General features: G+C 50.5%; 1 long non-coding RNA gene across 1 annotated transcript in view; it reads right to left on the bottom strand.

The window, feature by feature from the left end:
* Positions 1 to 1,219: 1,219 nt before the first annotated feature.
* LOC117977634 (uncharacterized) overlaps positions 1,220 to 20,142 on the bottom strand; it is a 28,587-nt gene continuing 9,664 nt past the window's right edge. Inside the window, exons 3-4 of the long non-coding RNA XR_008622805.2 lie at positions 3,513 to 3,648; positions 1,220 to 3,329 (exon numbers count right to left, since the gene is read on the bottom strand). This is a non-coding gene — a long non-coding RNA (uncharacterized LOC117977634). The remainder of the gene's footprint in view (positions 3,330 to 3,512; positions 3,649 to 20,142) is intronic.

The following is a 20,142-nucleotide window of genomic DNA, read 5'->3' as shown; positions in this document are numbered from 1 at the left end:
CCCTGGTAGAGATGTTAAGTTAATTTATCCTGAGTCTAGAATTTACCACATTAAGATATCAACATAGACTATTCTAACACAAGTCTGCATACGGGATGTGCTACTACACAGAGTCAGGGGTCTGGGGACAGGCTCAGCGTCCCCTCCTGCCACCCTCTGGTAACACACAAGAAGATCCACCATCTGGGACTCGGCGGGGGGGACCATGGAACAAGGCGGCAGAAGACTGGGGTCTTCACATCCAGCCCAAGGGTCTGTGCCCAGCGGCTACAAGACTAGGATCAGCTCCCAGAGTCAGAGAATGTTGTGGCCACCACACCTGCAGAAGCCTCTTTCATGAGCTTCTCATCCTGTCTGCAGCTGGCGAGCGGGCTCACCTGGACCACACCTGGACCACAGAGCAGGACAGACCCCGTGCAGCTGTGTTCTCACCACGCAGAGATCGCCAGCCTGCCCAGAAAGTCCACAAGGGGATGGGTCAGGGGCCGAGCGCTGACCTGACCCATGGGAGCCCTGATTCTGGTCCCACCCAGGTCTCCCGGGGGAAAACAGCAGACACTGAGCAATGTTGAGCAAACCCCAGTGTCATGAACTGGGCTCCGGCTTCCTGAATGCTGCTTCCTATCGACAACCCAGGAAGAAAGCCCTGAGAGCTGAGTGTGCACTGCCCGTCACTCAGGAGGAGGCAGCACAGCCTCAGGAACAGGACTCGGGTGGTGAGTGTGCACCAGCCGTTATTTCTGGGTTATTTCTGATGGCTGAGTGTAGATTTATACATGCTATCATTTGTAATATTGTTTGTAATATTCAGGACAGATTGGAGAAAGAGGGTTCCTTTTGCTTTCTTAACACCTTTCTGCCTGTTCGTTTCATATATGATTTAATGATCTGAAAGCATTCTCATTGATTGAAAAAAAAGTACTCATAATATTATTTTGTGCAAGAGTTTCAAGGCAGTTATGGATACAGTCACATGGAGGATACTACATAATTTTTAATGCATTTGTAAAGTTTAAGTTTGGGTGTTGAGCGCGATTCAAGAGCTGTGATTTTTGATGAAAGCAGAGTGCTTGTTAAATAAAACTGAGGAAATTTCCTCTGATTGATGCAAAGTGCCATAAAAGAAAAATGACACAGCATTGAGTCATTGAGTATTAGATAACTTTATTCTCACCAAAAAAGTTTAGAAATAAGCAACTCATAGATGTGAAAGCAGGATTTTTGGACAACAGTCACATGGCCAAGTTTTCAGTGTCAAAGGCCTCTTGCAAACAATTTATAATGCTACTTTCAGTGACTCTTGCAAGGATTGGATTTAGACAAAACTCAGCACTCACTCCTTTCATCCGGGGCCCTGCATTGAGGAGCAGAGAGGCACAGACACAAGGGAATCAGAGTGCAGACGTATTGATCTGGCCGCAATTGATCAAAGTGAAGACGTACTGATCTGGCCGCAGTTGACAACCCCAAACATGGCGCCATATTCTTTCAAAGAAGATACCATTTGATCGGGGAGGTCTGAGCTCCTTCCTCTGAACGCTGTGTCTTCAGGCCTTGTGTATTCACAGGAGGGGCTCAGTCCCGGGATCGGGCAGGGGTCTTGGGGGGGTCCTGCGGAGGCTGTGACACTGTGTCTTGAGGCCTTGTGCATTCAGAGGAGGGACTCAGACTCAGGATTGGGCAGGGGTTTTGGGGGGTCCTGTGGATGCTGTGAGAGCTGAGCAGCTTCCTCTGCCCTCTGGGAGAGCAGTGGTCTCATAAGACTTCCTTCTGGAGAGGAGCACAGGGTGTCTGGACAGCCACCCACCCCGAGCCCCTGGTCGATAGACTCCAAGAAGAGGAGAATCAATCAATCTATGGAAACAGACCCAGAAACAGAACAGACAATAGAAATAGAAGATACAGACTTTAAAACAGCCATATGGATAGTGTTCTGGATGTTCGGGAAGGAAGAGGGAAGACAGGACGCATTAAATAGAGCCAGGGAAAATCAGAAAGGCCAAAATCCAAGTTTGAAGATAACAACATCAGTGTCAGAAATAAAAACACAACAAATCTGGTGGGGTGGAGGGTGAGTGAACATTGCAAAAGAAGAAATCGGTTCACTTGAAGACGGCCACAGAGACCCCTCAAACGGAGACAGAGGACCTGTGAGCTGTGGCAAGCTTCACAAAGCCTCATATACTCAAAGTTGATGTCCACAAAGGAGAGTGGATTTGGGGAAAAATAAGAAAATGTGTAGGAAAAAACTAGCCAAAACATCAAAATTTCATAAAAACTATCAACACAGATCCAGGAAGCTCCAGCAACCCCAAGCACAAGAAACATGAAGAAAAGCACATCAGGGAACATTCTAATGAAATGGCAAAATCTCCTGCTTCGCAGACCCAGAAAAAGGGCACACTGCAGAGAGAAACAGCCAAGAAACCCAGCAAACGGGCAGAGTGGGAGGTCTTAACTAACGAGAGAATACATGGTCAAACTGGAATATTTTTTCAGCAGGTTTATCTTTCCAAAATGAGGGTGCTACGAAGACATTTTCACAAGCAGAAAAGATGACGACATCCATGGCCAGTGTTGGCGGCACGCACTTACGGGGGACATGCACCGAGTGAAGTCAAGGGCGCCGGGTAAGGAGCTGGCCCTCCAGCAAGGGAAGAGAATAAGGGAAATGGCTCCTGCACGCTTCGCAGAAAATACTTCTCATTATTTTCATCTACTTAAAAGATACTTGACCTCCTAAAACAAGTTTAGTATCAGCGCATCGTTGGGTTTATAGTATGCATAGAATAACACGTACGTTGGTAATAGCACTGTGGCTGCGGGCAGACAATGGAAGGGGATCCTTCCCGGGCCTTTCACTGCCGTGAAATGGCACAGGGTTGCTCGGAGGAAGACTGTGGTATGTTAACCATGTGTATCAGAAACCCAAAGCAACCACAAAATTAACGCAGCAATGAGTTTAGCTAGTAAGTTACAAAATAAAGTAAAATGTAATGATAAAAATAATTAGCAATTCTAGTGTTAGCTCCAACGCATAAACAGCGTATCCTCTGTCACTTCCAAACTCACAGGCAGAAGCAGGAAAAAGCTGAGCGGTCAGTGAACAGGCGCAAATGTACAGTGAGATGGAAGGAATAATACGTTCCAGCCTTCAGGAGCAGGTGAACGGACGCAAACGTATGGTGAGATGGAAGGAATATGTTCCAGCCTTCAGGAGCAGGTGAATGGGTGCAAACGTATGGTGAGATAGAAGGAATACGTTGCAGCCTTCAGGAGCACGGTAGGGTGAGTAGAGTTCACAGTAACTTATTGTGTATTTCAGAGAGCTGGAAGAGAAAGTCATGTTCCCAACACAAAGAAATCATGTCTGAAGCGGTGGGCATCCCAGCGACCCTGATTTGAACATCACACATTGCATGCGCGTATGAAAACTTCCCATAAATACGGACAACGCGCTGGACAGGTGAGCAATACTGCCTGGGCTCTGCAGCTTCTGGCCTGGTGCCTACCTGGCTGTGACAAGCAGGCCAGGACAGGCGTCTCCTCCAACCAGCTCTGCCTGCGACGAAGGCCACCACCCACTCCCCAGGACAAGGGAGGTCTCACAGTGTCCACCGCAGCTGTGCCATGGGAACCCTGGGGATCCTGCAAAAGAATATTGTCAAGAAATACAGTGTGAATTCCTCTGAGAAGCAAATTCTGCTTATGACCAGTGTGTCAATTGTTAGACAAGATTCAAAAAATGCTTGTGAGCAAGTTTTACAAAGCACATTGAGAAGGAGGCTGGTGGGCTGGGCGCAGTGGCTCACACCTGCAATCCCAGCACTGTGGGAGGCCAGGGTGGGTGGATCACTTGAGGTCAGGAGTTCAAGACCAGCCTGGCCAACATGGTGAAACCCCGTCTCTGCTAAAACTAGAAAAATTAGCTGGATATGGTGGAGCATGCCTGTAATCCCAGCCACTCGGGAGGCTGAGGCAGGAGAATCGCTTGAACTCGGGAGGCAGAGGTTGCAGTGAGCCGAGATTACCATAGAGACCCCCAGGCATCAGACGCCACATTAGGAGTGCCCTGGATACCAGTTACTGTGTCCTCCTAGGACAGATGCGATCACCAGCTGCATCCTGGGAACACCGTGCAGGCTGAGCTTTGACAGAAGCCAAGGTGAGACCCATGCCCTGCACACAGGGACCCCTCTCCAGCACCCGCCCTTCCCACACAGCAGAACTTAGGCCCCGCGTGGCCCAGGTAAGCCTGGCTTTGTCCTGCTGCTCTCCTCCAGTAAAGCTGTGGGCCGGGAGGAGGGGATGCTGACCCAGCAACTGCACCTGCTGCGCGTGCCCCGGGAAGCGGTTTCACTGCTGGCTTATCTGTTTAGATTCTGTCCAGCCTCCCTTAGACAAGGCTTTTTGCTCCTCAGGCAGGCAGGGGAGAAGGGAAGGATAGGAAGGTAGTGTCTGTAGGCTGGCTCTGTCCCTATTTTCAACTTTTCCCTGCTTTCTCTTGTTTTTACCCAGAGTCAATCTTGCCCATGTAGAAGCAGGCGGATCAGCAGTAGCTTCGTTCTTTGCATCAGACTTGTCAGTGTCTTTGGTTTTATTTTTTAAAAATACTAGAGAAAGATTGTTTATTCCAAGGCAAACATTTGAAAAGACTACTTTGTGTAAACTGAGATCAGCGCTATGTATACTTGTATATACCAATGTGCCTGTGTGTATGTGTATGTATGTGTGTACATGTGTGTATGTGTGTATACGTGTGTATACGTGTGTGTATGTGCATGTGCATGTGTGTATACGTGTGTATATGTGTGTGTGTATGCATGTAATGTGTGTATATATGTATGTGCATGTGTGTGTATACATGTGTGTATGCATGTATATGTGTATGTGTGTATGAATTTCTCCCCCGACCCCTTTCTAATTTGGTCACAACGTTGCCTTTCCTCCTCTGAGGTTTGGCTGCACCACGTCTTTGCCCAGCCCTGGGCACGCAGGTGGTTCAGAGTGAGCCTCAGTCCTGGCATCCCAGCTGGTTTTGAGAGCCAGAGCGCCTGCATGGCCTTGGCAGGTTTGCAGAATGAGAAAGAAGGCATGAGTCCAGTTGCGGGAAAATACAAAGCAAGGACCCATGGAAGGTGCGATCTGGAGATGTAGGCCTCAGAGGTGTCAGAGCACGTGGCCGGCAGCTGCAGGTGAAGCTAAAGAAGGCTCTGCCACTCCCACTCTCAGCCTCACGTCCGAGAGTCTTGGACACAGAGTGTGGGAGCAGCCGACTCTGAAATAAAAGGAACAGGTGGAGGCACTTTGCAAGGTAACTCTCACGGTTATCACTCTGGTTAAAGTTCCAATTCCAACCGTTTCCCATTGTGCAGGGCACCTTCAGCACCTGCAGATGGAATCCAATGATGAGGGCGGGCGGTCAGTCCAGGAGACACTTCCACACTTGCAGCACCGCCTCCCCGGGGGGAAATGTTGTCAGGTCGAGCAGATGAGGTGGCGTCAGAGGACCTCGGTGGTGGCAAAGGTCCCTCCTGGACCAGCCTTCCTTCCTTCGGGCTCCTCTGAGCCTCTCCGACACGCCTGGACCTTGACCTTCTGTGTCCACGCTGAGCTTGCTGGGCCTGCCCAGCCTTAGCAAGAATCCTGTGACATCCATTCATCCAGAACACTCCACTCCTGGTGTCTGACCAAATTCCCCAACCTCACTCTTCCTGTCTGATCCCGCTGCCCTGCCCTCAACAAGAAACCTGTGCCTCGACATCTCCTCCTGGTCATTTTCTGTCCCCCAACTGTGCTCATCGGCACAAGTCAGCCGCCTTTGCTCTATTCAGAGTTGAGTGTGACCTTCTCCCCTATCGCAGAGGTACCGAGTGAAGCCTTAGTCACCACCTCAGCAAGAATCAGAATGTGAGGAGAATGGTGGGCCCCTCCCCACCCCATCTCCTTCTGCAACTGCCAGTGGCCAAGAGCCCAGCAGGCAGGGTCGGCTCCAGGTGAAGGAGTGGACCCAGCAGAAGCTGCCAGGAGTTCTGTCCTGAAAGGAGATATTCATTGTTCTCAAGAATCCTTGAGAGACTCAGAAACCAATTGGATAACTTGGGAAATGTCCAGCAGAGTCCCAGCCCCGAGGGGGATGTGTCAGTGCATGGCGTGGCGGTGGGGTGACTGTGGTGCCCCGTAAGGGACAGACGCCATAAGCGTGGCCCAGAGCAGGGTCGTGCCGGCTGAGCTGGGCCCCTCCAAAAAGACATGCTGGAGATTGAACCTCCTGGACCTCAGACTGTGACTGTTTGAAGATGGGGTCTTCACAGAGTTCAAATTACAGTGAGTTCATTAGGGTGCACCCTGATCCAGTGCAAATGGGGTCTTCATGGAAAGGGGAAATTTGGGCACAAAGACACGCACAAGGGAAAGACAAGGTGAGGACACGGGGGAAGACAGCCAAGCACAGGCCTCCCTCGCAGCCTTGGAAGGAACAAGCCCTTGGGTATCTTGGCCTTGGATGTCCAGCCTCAGGAGCTGGGAGATGGGGGTGTCTGTCATCTCAGCCCCCTTGGGAGCTGGGGACGGGGGTGTCTGTGGTCTGAGCCACCTCGGGAGCTGGGGACGGGGTGTCTGTGGTCTCAGCCCCCTTGGGAGCTGGGGACGGGGTGTCTGTGGCCTGAGCTGCCTCGGGAGCTGGGGGACGGGGTGTCTGTGGTCTGAGCTGCCTCAGGAGCTGGGGACGGGGGTGTCTGTCATCTGAGCTGCTCCGTCAGTGGTTCATGCAGTGGCTGGCCGTCGAGTACAGGGAGCGCAATCTCGATCTCCGTGATGAGAGGAGGAAGGGCCTCTCATTTGACACTAGGGGACTCAAGGGAATAAGCTGACCTTCTGCTAACCAGGCTTGGGACTAAGCCTTGAGTTGGGAACTGGTCCCAGCTGGGGCAGCAGGGGCGGAGGCTGGGAGAGGCTGAATCCACCCACGGGTCCTGGGGAGACCCAGCATCCTGGGTGCAAACGTCACCAGCGCCAAACACCCTGCCCTCTTCAAACCCCAGACAGAAGTGTTTTCCATCTCAGGTAAGCCAAGTATAAACATTTCCATCCAGAAAGTTCAAATACAAATGGACAACACAAATCATTTAAGTAATTGTTACACAGCTACGTGATACTACAGCAATGTGTTTTCAGTATACATAGGATAACTAAAACACTTATTATAATAATCCAAATATATCAAATAATTAACCTTGTAAAATGATATACCGCATTTCTTAGATAAAGAGCAAAGATGCTTTTAAAAATGTGCATTTTGAAACCATTAGGCAATTCCTAGTACACGTTCAAAAGCCACTTCCACGCACAAAAATACTAAAATATCTAATGCATAATTAAAATATTATTTAAAACAGATAAAAGAAAGTGTAGGTTTTTTTAATGATATGCCAGGCATGGTGGCATGTGCTTGGAGTCCCAGCTACTCAGGACGCTGAGGTAGGAGGAGCCCTAAGGCCAGGAGGTCCAGGCTGCAGTGCGCCGTGACTGACCGTGCCACTACACTCCAGCCTGGGTGACAGAGCGAGATCCTGTCTTTAAAATAAATTACATTACATTAAAAATTAAAAATATGATGCCTTCTACAGAGCTGGCATTTCCATTTCAGCGCAATGTTAAAAATCCCCCACTCAAGAAGTGTCTTGCTGGCCGGGGTCTTCCTTACCCTTTGCATGTGTGAAGGAAGGTCGTGACCCCTGCGCTGCTGGTTACACATCACGGTTGCAAGTGGAAGAGAAATGTCTTTTAATAGAGGTTGCATCTATCCCATTTCCTTTTTTTCTACCCAATGCAAAATAAAAATATTTTAACTTCTCAACATTGGGCACATTCTATAAAATATCTCTCTATAATATTGTATATAACATTTGTATACAAAGTTTAAAAAACCTATTTTGTTATGACACTCATTGGAAGACTCAATGTTTTCATCAAATGTAAAAAGAACTAAGGACATATCTAATTTATAAAAATAAAAATTGCCAAAGAATTTAAAACGTACTTATAAATTAATACGCATTATCACAAAGTTAATATACAGCAAGGGTAGGTTTTGTGAGACCAGCGGACAAGTTATGATATTAATACTTAGAATGGTGTATTCATTTGTTCTCACCCTGCTATAAAGAAATGCCTGAGATGGGTCATTTATCAAGGAAAGAGGTTTAATTGGCTCACGGTTCTGCAGGCTGTACAGGAAGCCTCGTGCTTCTGCTCGGCCTCTGGGGAGTTCAGGGAACTTTCAGTCCTGGCGAAGGTGAGGGAAGCAGGCTCTTCGGGAGGGAGAGACGGGCTGCGTTAGGAACAAGCGCCTAAGCGTGGCCCAGAGCAGGGTCGTGCCCACTGAGCTGGGCCCCTCCAACTCAGTTTCAAACAACCAGGTCTCACAATAACTTGCTCACTCAGTGTCACGAGGGCGTCACGGAGGCGACGGTGCGAAACCATTCGTGGGAACGCCGGCCGTGATCCAATCACCTCCCACCAGGCCCCGCCTTCAACGCTGGAGATTCCACGTCCACGTGGGACGTGGGCAGGGATACGATCCAAACCGTATCAAATGTCAAAGACCTGGTTTAGGTCTGAATTTCAAAACGTCAAACTAAAGCCCAAAGCCACTGGCAGAGGAGCGTTCACTTTCCCTTTTAGGGTTTTACAGCTTGGCGATTTCATACTTCATCTTCCTTCCCCTGATTGATGCTGAATACAGGGGGGACGGAATGTGTCCCCTCAAAACCCACGTGTTGAAGCCCTAACCCCAACGTGATGGGATTAGGAGTGGAGCCTCTGTGGGGTGATTATAGGATGAGAAAGAGGCCGGAGCTGTCTCTCTCCCTGCCATGTGAGGACACACGGAGAAGGGGGCCATCCTCAAGCCACAGAGAGAGACCAAACGTGGCACCTGCCAGCCCTGGCCCTTCCAGCCTCCGGACTCTGAGGGATGAATTCCTGTCAGATAAGCCACAGTCTAGGGGATTTTGTTACAGCATCTGAAGCTAATACAGGGCGACTCTGGTCACTTGAGTGCCAAGGTTGCCTCTGTGGAAAACATTTCAGAGTTTATTCACTAACCTTGCCCAGCAGTGCCAGATTACGTCTTGATGTGTATAAATAGCTGGACAGGGATGACAGATGGACAGAGGTGGGTGGCTAAATGGGTGGGTAGAAGAACAGAGTGACAGATGCATGGATGGATGGATGGATGGATGGGTGGATGGGTGGATGGATGGATGGATGGTGGATGGATGGATGGATGGATGGATGGTGGATGGTGGTGGATGGATGGATGGATGGATGGATGGGTGGATGGATGGTGGATGGATCATGGATGGATGGATTGATGGTGGATGGATGGATGGTGGATAGATGGATGGTGGATGGATTGTGGATGGATGGATGGATGGATGGATGGCTGGATAGATTGATGGTGGTGGATGGATCATGGATGGATGATGGATGGATGGATGGATGGTGGATGGATGGATGGTGGATGGATGGGGATGGATGGTGGATGGATGGATGGATGGATGGATGGTGGATGGATGGATGGTGGATGGATCATGGGTGGATGGTGGATGGATGGATGGATGGATGGATGGATGGTGGATGGGTGGATGGATGGATGGTGGATGGATGGGGATGGATGGTGGATGGATGGATGGATGGTGGATGGATGGTGGTGGATGGATGCATGGATGGTGGATGGATGGTGGATGGTGGATGGATGGATGGATGGATGGATGCATGGATGGATGGTGGATGATGGATGGATGGATGGATGATGGATGGATGGGTGGATGGATGATGGATGGATGGTGGATGGATGGATGGTGGATGGTGGATGGATGGATGGATGGATGGATGCATGGATGGTGGATGGATGGTGGATGGATGCATGGATGGCGGATGGATGGATGCATGGATGGATGGTGGATGGAGGATGGTGGATGGTGGATGATGGATGGATGGATGAATGGATGGTGGATGAATGGATGGTGGATGGATGGATGGATGGTGGATGGATGGATGGATGGATGCATGGATGGTGGATGGACAGATGCATGGATGGATAGTGGATGGTGGATGGATGGATGGTGGATGGTGGATGATTGATGGATGGATGGTGGATGGTGGATGATGGATGGATGGATGAATGGATGGTGGGTGGATGGATGGATGGTGGATGGATGGATGGATGCATGCATGGATGGATGGATGGATGGTGGTGGATGGATGGATGCATGGATGGATGGATGGATGGTGGATGGATGGATGGTGGATGGTGGATGATGGATGGATGGATGGATGGATGGATGGATGGGTAGTTTAATATAGAGAGAGGTGAGTGGAGAGAAGGACAGATGAATAGATGGAGAAGGAAGTTTAGACAAATTCAGAGGTGAGAAATGGTGAACTAGGTCACAAGGTATGGCACTTTCTCCACTGCAGCAGAGCTGAGTCGGACATAGGTCTCACCTCCCTCTGCGCCAGCTGGTGTCAGGTTCACCAGGTGGGTGCAGCGGAGCCTGTGGAGAGGAAAGGGTGTGTCCAGGGCTGCTCTTCTGTGAAGGGAACCAGTTTCTCAACAAAGGCCCAGCCTCTGCTAAGCTCTCAGGGTTTCAGGGGACCTGCTCTTTTGTGGCCCTTGGTCCCACGCCCCGGGAGTGTCAGTGTCCTGCCGCCAGCCCCATCTGGTCCTAAATTTAGGGATTCTGATGAGTTAACGTCACATACATTGGCCACAATTCAGCATTTCTGATAATTAATTAGTTAAATTAATAAAAATGATAGTTTTTTCCTAGACTTAACATGTATGTCCAGTGATTACATTGGCACCATATGAAAATAGCTTAATAAATGATTAACTTAAATAAATAGTAACTCACTTGAAATGCCTGATTTCTTTCTGCAAAAACAGAAATTGCTTTTTCTGAAATCCTTGGCTCCTACATTTAGCAAATCTTTCCAGGACTTCCCTACTCTTTCTTTGGAAATGTGAAAAACGCATAACATTTATTTTATCATCTGCCTTGAGGACCCAGGGAGGAACATTTCAAGAAATTAAAAATAAGAGAAACATGCATAAAACAAAAGACTGCCAACTTGGCTTAAAAAATGATGAAAAGCCACATAAAGCACACTTCTTTACTATTACCCAAATAATGACAATAATAAAAATGATAATAACAACAATAAATGGTGGTTAAATGCGTTACGGACGCACGCCGCGCCAGGCTGTGCAGCTCGGGGTTTACGGTGCAGATTGCCACATTATACACACGACGAACCTGGGATCCATGAAAACAATCCCAAGAGCACCTTAGCACATCATTTTCCAGACTCATTTGGCCAAAGAGACATTCAGAAATATCCATTACCGTGTGCCATAAGCCTGGGGTGGCCAGAGCTACGGGGGCTGAGAAACAAGAGGCCCCTCCTGCCTCGCCTTAGAGAGAGAGGACACTCACCCTGGCTGTGCTGGGGAGGCCACGTCCCCGACTGACTCGACACCAGCTTCCATGTCCCAGAACCGCCCATGGGCTCTGACCCTCTGACACCACTCCCTCTCCACGCATGGACCCCAGACTCTCATGCACAACCTGAAGACCCCGTCCCTGGCACAATCATAGTTCCTCTTGCAAATGCAAACATCAGGTTGTTTGCTTCATTCACGGGAGCTGGTCTCTGCAAATGGGAGCTGTGAAGCGCTGGCCTCCAGTTTCTCGTGGGACCGAGCCACAGAGGACACGGGCTGCTCCTGCGGTCTCCCCGGTGTGTCCCGGGCACCTGCTGCCTCCGTTCTCTGCGGCTTGGTGCTCTGATGCCTGGGGTGGCGCCTGCCCCTCCTCTGGGTGGGTTTCCTTCCCCAACGTTCATGCACAGAATGTTTTCAGCAGTCACAGACCTTCCGAGACGTGGCTGGATGAGAAACACGCCAGCGGACGACAGAGGGTGGCCCCGGACCCATGCTTATGCCCACCCGTCTTCACTCCATAGAGAACATGACCTTTCTGGAGCACCTGGGGCGAACCCACATCTTCCCTGACAAGGCGTAGAATAGGAGCCACCAACCTTCTGGAAAGTTCTCAGCACCAGGAGCTGCAGCACAGGGCCTGAAAACCTGTTTCCTAATGAAATGACAGAGGAGTTCAGAACTCTCTGATCCACCTGCAAAAGTAGGTCTCTCCTCATTGACAGCAGTGGCCTCAGCACCCAGCGCAGCCTGGCTGTTCCGGGGACCACACCCAGCAGTCAGGAACTGCATCTTCCTGACCCCCTATATTCAGCATCAATCCGGATCTCCGAGTACACCCAACACCATCGACTGGATCTCCGAGTACACTGAATGCCATCAGCTGGATCTCTGAGTACACCCAACGCCACCGACTGGATCTCCAAGTACACCCAACACCATCAACTGGATCTCCGAGTACGCTGAATGCCATCAACTGGATCTCTGAGTACACCCAACGCCACCGACTGGATCTCCGAGTACACCCAACGCCATCCACTGGATCTCCGAGTACACCCAACGCCACCGACTGGATCTCCAAGTACACCCAACACCATCAACTGGATCTCCGAGTACGCTGAATGCCATCAACTGGATCTCTGAGTACACCCAACGCCACCGACTGGATCTCCGAGTACACCCAACGCCATCCACTGGATCTCCGAGTACACCCAACGCCACCGACTGGATCTCCAAGTACACCCAACACCATCAACTGGATCTCCGAGTACGCTGAATGCCATCAACTGGATCTCTGAGTACACCCAACGCCACCGACTGGATCTCCGAGTACACCCAACGCCATCAACTGGATCTCTGAGTACACCCAACGCCACCGACTGGATCTCCAAGTACACCCAACACCATCAACTGGATCTCCGAGTACGCTGAATGCCATCAACTGGATCTCTGAGTACACCCAACGCCACCGACTGGATCTCCGAGTACACCCAACGCCACCGACTGGATCTCCGAGTACGCTGAATGCCATCAACTGGATCTCTGAGTACACCCAACGCCACCGACTGGATCTCCGAGTACACCCAACGCCATCAACTGGATCTCTGAGTACGCTGAATGCCATCCACTGGATCTCCGAGTACACCCAACGCCACCGACTGGATCTCCGAGTACACCCAATGCCATCGACCGGATCTCCGAGTACACCCAACACAGCAACTGGATCTCCGAGTACACCCAACGCAGTGACTGGATCTCCGAGTACACCCAACGCAGTGACTGGATCTCCGAGTACTCTGAAAGGACTTGATTGGCACTCTGCCTGTGCACATGTCATGATATGTGAAGAATATCTTGAGAAAGTGGCTTTTAAAACTGCACCTGACCATGTGGAGATGCTGGTGTTGGGTGGAGGAGGAGCCCTGAGCCAGGGAGCGGCTCCTCAGTAGGCACGTGGGGAACGCGCCCTCCCAAGCACCAGACCCACACAAGGCTGCACCAAGACCGGGGTGTGAGACCCTGTGCCAGGCGAGTAGCTAGTTTCCACAAACGCAGAGCAGAGCGTCCCCACGCCTTGGCAGTCTCCTTGCTGAGGGCGCTTCTTCCCTACTGGAGGAGGGAATCCCGCTTCCCCGATGGGACCGCCTTTGCCCAGGGAGCTCCTGGGAGGAGTCCGTCCCGAGTTATCCTGACCCTCTCCTCCTGCCATTGATGTGTGTGGTGATCGGAGCATGAGGCAATGCTGTAGCAGGGCAGGCTGCCTTCCGGGGTAAAGGAAGGTAACCTGGTCTCGCGGGCAGCTGGGCAGCTCGCATTCCCTTTCCCACATCTTTTAAAGTGAATCAAAGAGAAACAAAGTAATCTTTCAGTCATTTTCTTCCAGACCGCAAGAACAAGAAATAATGTTTGAAAAATGGAAGGGAGCGTGTGATCTCTATTCTCACTAAGCAGAACTTCATGGAAATACTGTTCATCGCATAACGATGGATCTTCACTTGCTTATCATTGGATTTTGCCTTGTGTCTCCACTTATTAACTACACAGGCTCAGCAAGTTTTCAGTCTTTATAAAATTGTGCTAACCGTGTGTTGCTGTCATCTTTGGTAACTTTGGAGAAAGGTCTTACTGCGTGTTCTCACCTTTCTGAAGAGCCCTCATGGGGTCCAGCCCATGAGGCGCCCCAACAGGAAAGGGGGTTTGCAGTGAGCCCTGGTTCCACCACAGCTGTTAGAGAGAGTTTGTGCCCCATGCCCAGCTCCCAAAATCCACTTCATCCCCGGAACAGTGCAAGGATAGGAGGTGTGGGCGTGGATGGGGTCAGAATCCACCCCCCTGCTCCTGTCCACCCGGATCCCAGTCGGTCATTCTGGGTTCTTTATGGCCTTCAGGGCCATTCCCACTGCTTGACAGCTGCCTCGGGTCTCAGATAAATGTGTCTTTCTTTCCTTTGCCTAACAGCTGTGGCTTTATCTAGCCAGCATATTTATGTAGCATCAATCATGAATGTAAAAGGTGGACAGCTTTGACTGTACATATGGTTGTAGAATATTGGAGAAAAGAGAAAGTCAGCCAATAAGAATTATTGACAGGACTGCACACATAATTTGCAGCTTTCACAAAATATCAATTAAGCCACATGATGGTTTCATCCCTGGGCAGAGACGAAAGCCCCACAGGTGAGCAGGAGCGAGACAGAGCACCACGGGCCACGTGAGGCCAGGGCACCACCTGTGAGCAGGAGAGAGACAGAGAACCACAAGGCATGTCGGGCCAGGGCATCGCCCGTGAGCAGGAGTGAGACAGAGAACCACGAAGCATATGAGGCCGGGGCACCACCCATGAAGTCACAGTCACACGTCAGCTGGTGCCACCCAAAGTGTGCAAAGGATGCCACACCCTCAGAGCCTCTTTCTGAGTCGTCCCCTCCGGGAAATCTTTAAAACAAACTGAGCCTGGCACAGGAGGAGAGCTACAATACATTAAATTTTGGATACAGATCCAGCTACTACAAAAAAAGGAATTTTTTTCTTCAACTTCCTTAGGCAGCATCTAAAGAATCAAAATCAGATTCACCTGTTAGGCTGACAAAAAAAAAATTGTAAGTGAAAATAGCCAGACACAAAACGTGCATGTGTGTGCATGTGCACGTGTGTGTGTGTCTATACACATACACACGTGTAGACTTCTGATGGAAACTAAGGCTGTGCAGGCAGAAGTAACTGGATAAAGTTTTACTGGAAGCTGAACACGGGGATCCACTTGGGAAGACGCCCACAGAACTGAGCATGTTCTGGGGTCGGCTACTAGGTGGAAGACTTTCCGGAAAAGTTTAGAAGGGAGGGGACTCCTCACAACAGAGGCATCCTTCTCATGGGGGGACAGGTTGGAGGGCACAGCCAGTGCACACAGATCATACCATGAGGGCTAAAACGTCTCCATGCAAGGCAATCAGAAAGCTTCATGATTCCAAAACAAACCAGCAAAGCTTCGTGATTCAGAAGCAAGTCAGCAGAATGTCATGACACAGAATCAGATCAACATTTCACGGTTCAGAAAGAAATCAGCATCCTTTCAGTGTCAGTGGGTGCCGATCAGTGCATCAACAGCCGGAGAAGCTGATGGTGAGATTCTCCACTCAGGGGCAGGGTGTGCCCATGAGTCACAGACGTCTCCAAAGACAGTTAATTTGGAAGCAGGTTTATATTTAAACTGCCAAATGTGACCTAAAGGTTACCAAGACCCCCACTCTCCTCTCTGTCTCTCTCTCTGTCACACACACACACACAGGCCATCTTACATACTCTATGATTCCACTTATAAGATTTTGTCACCCCGGGCTTGGGCCTGAGTCCCTTGACCCTTTCTGCGATCTCCCCGATGCCTCGCACTTGGCCATCGGGATTCACTGACTTTACCTAAAGAGAAGCCACCCCTGAGCAGCCCCCTGACCCGGCATTTTCCAGCTGGCTCGGTGCATCTCAGCGTGAGACCCACACGGGGGGTGCCTGTGAGGACTGCAGAGGGGGACACAGGTCCCATCCACCCCAAGGCTGCCCCTAAGCATCTCATGTCATTGTTATGTTTTATGTATGGTAGAAATTTCTGGTAGAAATTCTGTACTGGAAAACTATCTCCCCACTAAAACCAAACAAACAGGCAGCTTTCGGGGGCCTTCGTAACACCTCCTACCTCACCTCCTAATGCCTCTCCTCACCAGGTTTCTGGTCTCCCGGAGCAACCTGCAAACCATCAGTCCTCAGCCTCCTCCTCACTGATGCCCAAGGCCCACAGGCTCTGGGGTTAGCACAGTGCCTGCTGCCTAGTGCTGGTCTGGGAGATGCCCTGGCCAGGGGGCAGGAGCCGCATGGGAGGGCTGAGGGCCGGGAAGCGCCGTGGGGCGGGGAGCATGGATGTCAGCAGGATGATTTTTGACACTTTATTTACACAGATGTCTCGATTGTACCATTAGATGAGTTTGTCAAGTTCCCCCGTAAACAACACCCCAAATAAATAAGATATGAAATATTTCCAGCTCCTACAGTTTCCCCAAGCCCACCCACGCCAGGGACCTCCCGGCTCCTCCCACAGCCACAGCGCTGAGTACCTGTGCAAGAAAGTCCTGCTTCTCCTGGATCAGATGGCAGGGGATAGCCTGGCACACAGGCAGCCTGCGGGGCCGGCACGGACGCTTCCGTCCAGTGTTTTTGCTCGAAGTATCTTTTGAGATTCATCCACTAGATTGTGGACGCCAGAAGTTCATGCATTTTTATTGCCCAGTGGCCTTCCATGTGTGGTTAGACACACTTTCTTTAACTGTTTCCTGTTGAGGAACGCTGGACAATTCCAGGTGTGGGCTGTTACTGTGAGTGACCCCGCCCAGGACTGTGGACAATTCCGGGTGTGGGCTGTTACTGTGAGTGATCCCGCCCAGGACTGTGGACAATTCCAGGTGTGGGCTGTTACTGTGAGCGACCCCGCCCAGGACTGTGGACAATTCCAGGTGTGGCCTGTTACTGTGAGTGACCCCGCCCAGGACGATGGACAATTCCAGGTGTGGGCTGTTACAGTTAAAGCCCCTTTGAGAGACCCTGTCCAGGACTATTTGTGGAAGACATTTACATTTTGCTGGGCACAGGGCAGGTGTACATATAGTTGTGGGGGACCTGCCACACTATGGTCAAAGTGCCTGTGCCTGTGCATCTCCTCCCCGCCGGCGACGTGAATATTCCAGATGTTCCAGACCCTCCCGGCACAGGGCGGGGCCAGGATCTTCACATCCAGTTATTTCAACGTGCGTCACGCAGCATCCCATTATGATGAATGTGCATTTCCTGATGGCCGAGGATACTGAGTGCTTTCAATTTGCTTATTGGTCATTCTTGTATCACCTTTTGTCTAATGTCTGTCTTGTCTGTTTTTTTAAAAAGGTATATTTATTGATTTGTAAAGGAAGGACCTTTATATTTTGATATATGTCTTTCAGATTTTATATGTATGCAAATATTTTATTACAATTTGTTTCTTTTTGTTTTTTAATGGTGTTTTTATTTAAAGCAGCAGAATTGGTAGCTAACAGAATAGTCCCTATGAGTAACATGAAGGGCAAACGTCACATCACCATGTTAACAGACTCAGGAAGCGTATCTGAAGAAGTCCAACCTCCATTCATGAATAACAATTTTCAGCAGACTTCTCTGGGGGCCTTCCTCCACCTGTGGGAGTCGTACATCCAGAAGCCGAGTGAGCTGGAAGGACCCCAGTGGGGATGGGCTATGGTTGGAGACCCTGGTATGAACCCCAGTTTAGCTTGACATAGACACAGACGGTTCCATGCAGAATATTTATAGACATGTATGTGCATGGATTAGCATTCACACACATTCCCTTGCTCTGTCAGCTGAGAATAAAAATGAGGATCATTATTACTATTACATTCTCATTTAGGCCTTTAAATAGCAGCTCCAGTTGTAAACCTCTCTAAGGGGCTCTGGATTAACTGCGTGAGAGTGATGAGGGGAAAAGGTCTTTCTCATCTCCATCTGACCTACCCATCTACCAACCAAGCTGGACACTGACTGTCCCTCCCTCCTCTCCCCAGATGAGTCATTGCAAACAGAAGCCCCAGAAAGACTCCATGAAGAATGGTAGTGAGTTTGGTGCAAAGGAAAGATTTAGTGAAAATGACACTTAGTTCATTAACTATTCACAGTGGAGCAACCCATGTGCAGAAAACAAGCCTCAGCCCAGCTGGCCTCTCCCTGGGTCTTACTCCTCCACTGAACTCCCTCGGACGCCTGCAATGAGAAGCCCCTCATGCCAAGCCTCACCTGCCCCTTCCCCTCTGCCACCCCCCGCACCACACAGACTACACAGTTACTCTGTAACTCAGCTATCTGTGGACAAAACCAAAAGAATGGCCTGTATTTGCAACTCACTCTTGATTTCTCCCATTTGCAATGCCAGGGAGCTGTATTAGTCGCTCAATAAAATACCACAGTCTGGGTGGCCCCTTTGCGGGTGTCCACGTGAGCATGTTGGCCACGAGCCTTCAAGTGAACTTGACATCACTGCATTCTCTGCAGAGTGACAAGGAGGTAGGAGCACCGGCCACGAGTGAGTTAGAGTTTCGCACACAGAGATGGCATGAGAACAGGGATGCTGGCACATCACTTGGGTGTTTGCTGGAAATGCAGAGTCTCAGGCCCACCTCAGGCCTCCCGGGCTGGAATCTGGATTTTAACATGGGCATCTACACCCTGAAGGGTGGGAAGCTGGGCTTACAGGAGAGACTCAGGGAACGTGAGGCCAGGGTGGCCGGGGCCCTCGCAGGCCTCATGGACTTGTCGTGTCCGTGGACATCATCTGCACCTCCGTCCGTGCCCGCCACTTGTCAATCCATGTCCTTTGTCCTAAGAGCGTGGCCAGAGTCGCCAAATAGACCATTTGCGTGCGGCCGAAGCTCACACCCAGGAACCTATGGGGCAGGCTGACTCCGTCACTTCCACACAAAGGGCAGCGCTGCTGAAGTCCACAGGCCCGAATCCATTGCTGGTGTTACAGGCAGAGTCGTGCTCCTCCCGAATTCATGTGTTGAAGCTCTAACCCCAAGCCCCAAAGAATGTGACTGTTTTGGGACATAGGACCTTTTAAAAAGGGTGATAAAGTTAAAATGAGGTGACCAGTGTGGGCTCTAATCCAACCTGCCTGGTGTCCTATATAAGAGGAGATGAGGACACAGACACCCACAGAGGGACAATGCTGTGAGGACACAGCAAAGAAGCTCCATCTGCAAGCCACGGAGAGTGGCCTCCACAGAGCCCAGCCCTGCCGAGACCCGGATCTCAGTCTTCTTCCCTTCAGAGTGCTGAGAAAATACACTTCTGTTGTTCAAGCCACCCAGGCTGCGGTATTTCACTGAGCAGACCAACACAGCTCCCTGGCATTGCAAAAGGGAGAAATCAAGAGTGGGTTGCAAATGTAGGCCATTCCTTTGGTTTCGTCCATGGATAGCTGAGTTACAGAGAAAGAGGGTTTCTGGACGTCTGAGTACTTGCACTCCAAACTCCAGCTCCACGAGGTTATCAGAGAGCCACCTCTGCTGTTGACACTGGTTTCCCCCTCGGCCTGCCTTTCCTTTGTATTCCCTGGGCTCAGCAAGCAATGCCGCTTTCCATCTTTTTTGTCTCTCCAAAGAAATGAGAACTTAATACACACCAGCCTTGAACTGGGGATCACGTGTTGCCAAGAACACTTAAGAGCAGACAATGCACTTTGAGCTGGATGGAAGCACCACACCCATGCTTGGCCTACATGCCCCCTGCACACAGCAGCTGCAATACAGGGCAACAGCTCCCAAGGTCAACCTGTGCTTCTCCTACTCCAGATGTGGGATCAGGCATTTCCCCAAGGGTCCTGGTCCCAGGGAAGGGTATTCACAAGCAAAGGTCTTCATGCTGGACTCCAGGACACAGACAAGGAACAGAGGCATCCCTGCCGAGGCTGGGAGTGGGGGATGGGGAGGGGATGGGTGGGGGATAGGGGGATGGGGAGGGGATGGGGGATGGGGAGGGGGTGGGGAGGGGATGAGGAAGGGATGGGGGATGGGGGATGGGGTGGGGAGGGGAGGGGTGGGG

Source organism: Pan paniscus, chromosome X (assembly GCF_029289425.2).
Source record: "Pan paniscus chromosome X, NHGRI_mPanPan1-v2.0_pri, whole genome shotgun sequence".
In the NCBI taxonomy this organism is placed as follows: Eukaryota; Metazoa; Chordata; class Mammalia; order Primates; family Hominidae; genus Pan; species Pan paniscus.
The sequence above is the reverse complement of the archived record's forward strand: the minus strand, read 5'-3'. Positions and strand labels throughout refer to the sequence as shown.